The sequence below is a fragment of the Oncorhynchus mykiss genome, chromosome 7 (assembly GCF_013265735.2).
Source record: "Oncorhynchus mykiss isolate Arlee chromosome 7, USDA_OmykA_1.1, whole genome shotgun sequence".
NCBI lineage: Eukaryota > Metazoa > Chordata > Actinopteri > Salmoniformes > Salmonidae > Oncorhynchus > Oncorhynchus mykiss.
In genome coordinates, this window is record NC_048571.1 from 33807480 (window position 1) to 33816007 (window position 8528).

Here is an 8528-nt window from a genome sequence, read left to right on the forward strand (position 1 = left end):
TGTAATCATGGCATTTCAATATGTCAATTAAGGCTCAGCAATATTTCCCAAATGCACGTATCCTACATGGTCAAAGGTATGTGGACACCTGCTCGTCTAACATCTCTTTCCAAAATCATAGGCATTAATATGAATTTAGTCCCCCTTTGCTTCTATAACAGCCATTACTCTTCTGGGAAGGCTCTCCACTAGATGTTGGAACATTGCTGCAGGGACTTGCTTCCATTCATCCACAAGAGCACTAGTGAGGTCGGGCAATGATGTTGGGCGATTAGGCCTGGCTCACTGTTGGTGTTGCAATCCATTCCAAAGGTGATCGATGGGGTTGACCTCAGTGCTCTGTGTAGGCCAGTCAAGTTCTTCCACACTGATCTTGACAAACCATTTCTGTGTGGACATCGCATTGTACTCAGGGGCATTGTCATACTGAAACAGGAAAGAGCCTTCCCCAAACTGTTGTCACAAAGTTGAAAGCACAGATTTGTCTTGAATGTCATTGTATTCTGTAGCGTTAAGATTTCCCTTCACTGGAATTAAGGGGGCTAGCCCGAACCCTGAAAAACAGCCCCAGACCATTATTCCTCCTCCACCAAACGTTACAGTTGGCACTATGCATTCGGGCAGGTAGTGTTCACCTGGCATCCACCAAACCCAGATTCTTTCATCCGACTACCAGATGGTAAAGCAAGATTAATCATTCCATAGAAAGCGTTTCCACTTCTCCAGAGTCCAATGGTGGCGAGCGTTACACCACTCCAGCCGACGCTTGACATTGCGCATGGTGATCATAGGCTTGTGTGTGCCTGCTCGGCCATGGAAACCCATTTCATGAAGCTCCCGGTGAACAGTTCTTCTTGATTTTGCTTCCAGAGGCAGTTTGGAACTCTGTAGTGAGTGTTGCAACCGAGAACATGTGATTTTTACGTGCTTTAGCATTCGGCTGTCCTGTTCTGTGAGCTTGTGAGGCCTACCACTTCGCGGCTGTGCCGTCGTTGCACCTAAATATTTCCACTTTACAATAACAGCACTTACAGTTGACCAGGGCAGCTCTAGCAAGGTAGACATTTGAGGAACTGACTTGTTTGACAGTTGGCATCCTATGGCGGTGCCACGTTGGTCACAGAGTTCTTCAATACAAGCCATTCTACTACCAATGTATATTTTTATACACTGCTCAAAAAAATAAAGGGAACACTTAAACAACACAATGTAACTCCAAGTCAATCACACTTCTGTGAAATCAAACTGTCCACTTAGGAAGCAACACTGATTGACAATACATTTCACATGCTGTTGTGCAAATGGAATAGAACACAGGTGGAAATTATAGGCAATTAGCAAGACAACCCCAATAAAAGAGTGGTTCTGCAGGTGGTGACCACAGACCACTTCTCAGTTCCTATGCTTTCTGGCTGATGTTTTGGTCACTTTTGAATGCTGCCGGTGCTTTCACTCTAGTGGTAGCATGAGACGGAGTCTACAACCCACACAAGTGGCTCAGGTAGTGCAGCTCATCCAGGATGGCATATCAATGCGAGCTGTGGCAAGAATGTTTGCTGTGTCTGTCAGCGTAGTGTCCAGAGCATGGAGGCGCTACCAGGAGACAGGTCAGTACATCAGGAGACGTGGAGGAGGCCGTAGGAGGGCAACAACCCAGCAGCAGGACCGCTACCTCCGCCTTTGTGCAAGGAGGAGCAGGAGGAGCACTGCCAGAGCCCTGCAAAATGACCTCCAGCAGGCCACAAATGTGCATGTGTCTGCTCAAACAGTCAGAAACAGACTCCATGGGGGTGGTAAGAGGGCCCGATGTCCACAGGTGGTTGTTGTGCTTACAGCCCAACACCGTGCAGGACGTTTGGCATTTGCCAGAGAACACCACGAATTCGCCACTGGCGCCCTGTGCTCTTCACAGATGAAAGCAGGTTCACGCTGAGCACGTGACAGACGTGACAGAGTCTGGAGACGCCGTGGAGAACGTTCTGCTGCCTGCAACATCCTCCAGTATGACCAGTTTGGCGGTGGGTCAGTCATGGTGTGGGGTGGCATTTCTTTGGGGGGCCGCACAGCCCTCCATGTGCTCGCCAGAGGTAGCCTGACTGCCATTAGGTACCGAGATGAGATCCTCAGACCCCTTGTGAGACCATATGCTGGTGCGGTTGGCCCTGGGTTCCTCCTAATGCAAGACAATGCTAGACCTCATGTGGCTGGAGTGTGTCAGCAGTTCCTGCAAGAGGAAGGCATTGATGCTATGGACTGGCCCGCCGGTTCCCCAGACCTGAATCCAATTGAGCACATCTGGGACATCATGTCTCGCTCCATCCACCAACGCCACGTTGCACCACAGACTGTCCAGGAGTTGGCGGATGCTTTAGTCCAGGTCTGGGAGGAGATCCCTCAGGAGACCATCCGCCACATCATCAGGAGCATGCCCAGGCGTTGTAGGGAGGTCATACAGGCACGTGGAGTCACACACACTACCGAGCCTCATTTTGACTTGTTTTAAGGACATTACATCAAAGTTGGATCAGCCTGTAATGTGGTTTTCCACTTTAATTTTGAGTGTGACTCCAAATCCAGACCTCCATGGGTTGATAAATTTGATTTCCATTGATCATTTTTATGTGATTTTGTTATCAGCACATTCAACTATGTAAAGAAAAAAGTATTTAATAAGAATATTTCATTCATTCAGATCTAGGATGTGTTATTTTAGTGTTCCCTTTATTTTTTTGAGCAGTGTATTTTTTATTTCACCTTTATTTAACCAGGTAGGCCAGTTGAGAACAAGTTCTCATTTACAACTGCGAACTGGCCAAGATAAAGCAAAGCAGTGCGACACAAACAACACAGAGTAACACATGGAATAAACAAACGTACAGTCAATAACACAATAGAAAAGTCTATATACAGTGTGTGCAAATGAAGTAAGATTAGGGAGGTAAGGCAATAAATAGGCCATAGTGGTGAAATAATTACAATTTAGCAATTAAACACTGGAGTGATAGATGAGCAGAAGATGAATGTGCAAGTATAGATACTGGGGTGCAAAGGAGCAACAACAACAACAACAAAATATGGGGATGAGGTAGTTGGGTGGGCTATTTACAGATGCAGTGATCTGTAAGCTGCTCTGACAGCTGATGCTTAAAGTTAGTGAGGGAGATATGAGTCCAGCTTCAGTGATTTTTGCAATTTTTTCCTGTCATTGGCAGCAGAGAATTGGAAGGAAAGGCTTTGGGAGTTGGCTTTGGGGGTGTCCAGTGAAATATACCTGCTGGAGCGCGTGCTACAGGTGGGTGCTGCTATGGTGACCAGTGAGCTGAGATAAGACGGGGCTTTACCTAGCAATATGAGTCTCCAGCTTCAGTGATTTTTGCAATTCGTTCCAGTCATTGGCAGCAGAGAATTGGAAGGAAAGGCTTTGGGAGTTGGCTTTGGGGGTGATCAATGAGATATACCTGCTGGAGCGCGTGCTACGGGTGTGTGTTGCTATGGTGACCAGTGAGCTGAGATAAGACAGGGCTTTACCTAGCAAAGACTTATAGATGATCTGTAGCCAGAGGGTTTGGCGACGAATATGAAGCGAGGGCCAGCCAACGGGAGCATACAGGTCGCAGTGGTGGGTAGTATATGGGGCTTTGGTGACAAAATGGATGGCACTTTGATAGACTGCATCCAATTTGCTGAGTAGAGTGTTGGAGGCTATTTTGTAAACGACATCGCCAAAGTCAAGGATCGTTAGGATAGTCCGTTTTACGAGGGTATGTTTGGCAACATGAGTGAAGGATTATTTGTTGCAAAATTGGAAGCCGATTCTAGATTTAATTTTGGATTGGAGATGCTTGATGTGAGTCTGGAAGGAGAGTTTGCAGTCTAACCAGACACCTAGGTATTTGTAGTTGTCCACATATTCTAAGTCAGAAACGTCCAGAGTAGTGATGCTAGTCGGGTGGGAGGATGCAGGAAGCAGTGTGTTGAAAAGCATGCATTTAGTTTTACTTGCATTTAAGAGCAGTTGGAGGCCACGGAAGTAGAGGTGTATGGCATTGAAGCATGTCTGGAGGTTTGTTAACACAGTGTCCAAAGAAGAATACAGAAGTATACAGAATGGCGTCGTCTGCATAGAGGTGGATCAGAGAATCACCAGCAGCAAGAGCGACATCATTGATGTATACAGAGAAACATTTGGGATCGAGAATTGAACCCTGTGGCACCCCCATAGAGACTGCCAGAGGTCCGGACAACACGCCCTCCGATTTGACACACTGAACTCAGTCTGAACCAGGCGAGGCAGTCATTTAAGAAACCGAGTCTGCCGATAAGAATGTGGTGATTGACAGAGTCGAAAGCCTTGGCCAGGTCGATGAAGACGGCTGCACAGTAGTCTTTTATCGATGGTGGTTATGATATTGATTTGGACCTTGAGCTTGGCTGAGGTGCACCCATTTCCGACCAGCTCGGAAACGAGATTGCATAGCGGAGAAGGTATGGTGGGATTCGGAATTGTCGGTGATCTGTTTGTTAACTTGGCTTTCGAAGACTTTAGAAAGGCAGGGTAGGATAGATAGTCTGTAACAGTTTGGGTCTAGGGTGTCTCCCCCTTTGAAGAGGGGGATTACCGTGGCAGCTTTCCAATATTTAGGGATCTCAGACGATACGAAAGAGAGATTGAAGAGGTTAGTAATAGGGGTTTTAACAATTGCGGTGGATAATTTTAGAAAGAGAGGGTCCAGATTGTCTAGCCCAGCTGATTTGTAAGGGTCCAGATTTTGCAGCTCTTTCAGAACATCAGCTATCTGGATTTGGGTGAAGGAGAAATGGGGGAGGCTTGGGCAAGTTGCTGTGGGGGGTGCAGAGCTGTTGACCGGGGTAGGAGTAGACAGGTGAAAAGAATGGCCAGCCTGTAGAAAAATTCTTGATTATTGTAGATTATTCTGTGGTGACAGTGTTTCCTAGCCTCAGTGCAATGGGCAGCTGGGAGGAGGTGCTCTTATTCTCAATTGAGTTTTCAGTGTCCCAGAATTTATTGTAGTTTATGCTACAGGATGCACATTTCTGTTTGAAAAAGCTAGCCTTTGCTTTCCTAACTGCCTGTGTGTATTGGTTCATAACTTCCCTGAAAAGTTGCATATCGCGGAGGCTATTTGATGCTAATGCAGTACGCCACAGGATGTTTTTGTGCTGGTCAAGGGCAGTCAGGTCTGGAGTGAACCAAAGGCTATACCTTTTTTTTAATGGGGCATGCTTATTTAAGATGGTGAGGAAAGCACTTTTAAAGAATAACCAGGCATTCTCTACTGACGGAATGAAGTCAATATCCTTCCAGGATACCCGGGCCAGGTCGATTAGAAGGGTCTGCTCGCTGAAGTGTTTTAGGGAGCGTTTGACAGTGATGACGGGTGGTCGTTTGACCGCGGACCCGTTATGGACGCAGGGAGTGATCGCTGAGATCCTGGTTGAAGACAGCAGAGGTGTATTTAGAGGGCAGGTTGGTCAGGATGATATCGATGAGGGTGCCCATGTTTACGGATTTAGGGTTGTACCTGGTAGATTCCATGATAATTTGTGTGAGATTGAGGGCATCTAGTTTAGATTGTAGGACGGCTGGGGTGTTAAGCATATCCCAGTTTAGGTCACCTAACAGTACAAACTCTGAAGATAAATGAGGGACGATTAATTCACATATGGTGTGCAGGGTGCAGCTGGGGGTTGAGGGGGGTCTATAACAAGCGGCAACAGTGAGAGACTTATTTCTGGAAAGGTGGATTTTTAAAAGTAGAAGCTCATACTTTTTGGGCACAGACCTCTGCAGGCTCTGCAGTAGATTGCAACTCCACCCCCTTTGGCAGTTCTATCTTGGCGGAAAATGTTGTAGTTGGGGATGGAAATGTAAGAATTTTTAATGGCCTTCCTAAGCCAGGATTCAGACACAGCTAGGACATCAGGGTTGGCGGAGTTTGCTAAAGCAGTGACTAAAACGAACTTAGGGATGAGGCTTCTGATGTTAACATGCATGAAACCAAGGCTTTTACGGTTACCAAAGTCAACAAATGATAGCGCCTGGGGAGTAGGTGTACTGGGGGCTACAGGGCCTGGGTTAACCTCTACATCACCAGAGGAACAGAGGAGTCGGATAAGGGTACGGCTAAAGGCTATAAGAACTGGTCGTCTAGTGCTTTCGGAACAGAGATTTAAAGGAGCAGATTTCTGGGCATGGTAGAATAGATTCAAGACATAATGTACTGTACGGACAAGGGTATGGTAGGATGTGAGTACAGTGGAGGTAAACCTATGCGTTGGGTGACGATGAGAGAGGTTGTCTCTGGAGGCGTCAGTTATCCTAGGTGAGGTTTCCGCATGAGTGTGGGGTGGGACAAAAGAGCCATTTAAGGCATTTTGAGCGGGACTGAGGGCTCTAAGGTGAATTAAAACAATGAAGATTGCATGGCTGTGTGCTCGATTTTATACACATGTCAGCAACGAAGGTGGCTGAAATAGCTGAATTCACTCATTTGAAGGGGTGTCCACATACTGTTGTATATAGGGTGTATGTAGATGCTTGAGATAACTAATATAAGGTTGAAAAGTTGTGGAGTTACACTTTAAGGTTTAATCATAGGATGGCTATTTCACCCAATTCCAGGTCACTAAGGGTATACGCCATAACATTTCTACATGCATGCTAATGTGTATAATGTATGAGATGTATCATATAGGCTATGTAGTAGTAGGGATTCAATTGAGAGAAAATCCCATTTTTATTTGAAGCTATCCATTTGAAGTTGCTTGATAGTGTAACTGTCAAGAGTGGTCAGCCAAGCCACTGTATGCTGGTAGGTTCTTGTTCTAGGAAGTTGAAAATCTATAATAATACTGTAAGCCACTTGACTGCAGGGAAACTATGCAGAGTTTCTTAATTTTAGGTTCGCTGACTAAATTATTTTCAGCTGTGTTTTGTATTTTTGTTTATTTTATCTTCAACTGTATATCTCATGACCCACAACCCTGTTTTCCGCAACTAACCTTTATTTTTTATTTTTTAAATGCTGTTAAATAATGCAAGGTACATACTATACTGGGTTCGTGGTTGGCCGATCACAACATTTAATTTTAAAGACAAAACAAGTGCCATGATGATCCCATAGGAAATAAGCAGTGTTGGGGAGTTTAAAGGAAAAACTCCCTAAATAGGAAAAATCCATGAGTAACCAGACTTCAAAGAGGGAGCCCCACAGAAATGACTATCCTCAGATTTTCAGAACTGCTGGTCAATTCCTGGGGCTATTCAATCAATTTTGATATTTGGCAATCTTTTGTTGATGTAGCAAAATAATAATTTTCCCCATTTATCTTCATTGTGGTCAATGACTGCACTTCAGGATGTATCTAGTGCCCTGATACTTCATTTCAATTTCTAGGTTGTGTGCAATAGTATGTAGCCTAATTCAAGAGCCCATAGTAGAAAGGACCAAATAAAAATAGGACGCCTGAGGAATATATTAAGTGCTCTATTCAATCAGATCCGCTTTCAGACATCAGCATAGCGGTTGTTTTGGCAGTGTCAAAGGTGAGCTGCGCTAGAGCTGTCAAATCCAAAAGCAGCTCCTGGCGTTATACCTAAAGTGGACATTGCCATTGGCTGCACGGAGCTGCATTAAGAGCAATCCCATGCAGCCTTGTTCACACGTTCGAACAGTGGAATGTGACTTGCAGGCCTAATCTACTCAATTAGGTTGATAGAAATCCTCATTCATTATTTCAAATTTAAGCGTCATTTCTATATAGCCTACACTTTCTTATTCTGAACATCTAATGCAAGCAGGAAGGTGTGGCTTTAATGACAATGATCAAGAGCAGCTTCTCACCAATTTGACAGCTCCAATGCATCTACACTGCCAAAACATTAGCTATGCGGGTGTTGGCTATCCGGTTAATACTTGATCTGATTGAATCTTCTTTGGCTGCATGTACACAGGCAGCCCATTTCAGACATTTTTCCCACTAATTGTTCTTTTGACCAATCGCTGATCTGATTGGTTGAAAAACCAATTAGTGAAAAAAAAATCAGAATTGGGCTGTAAATGCAGCCTTTGAGGTCAACTAAATAATTAGCCTGTTTTAATTTAACATTAAATAATGCTTATCAGACTAAGTAAAAATGTATGCGAGAGTGTTTAACTCTGTCAGACAAACCACTCGTTACAAAAACAAAACAGGACAATTTGGAACTGATAAAACTTTTATTTCACTTTAAATTGTCTTTTACATTTTCCTGATAACATGTAGGGTGAAACTAGAACTGTTTTAAAAGACATACAAATCTAGTATTACATCAATAACCAGGGGCTGTTTTTTTTGTGTATTTTTGTTTTAATGCTATTCTAAATTTTCACAACCACGTGCGCGCTAAGCAATATAAACCATCACAGAAGCAAACTTTAGGCAGAATACTGGTCAGTAAAAACAAAGCAATTGGAGATACCAGATATACAGACAGGCTCGGTTCCACATTCACTACTGCATTTTTT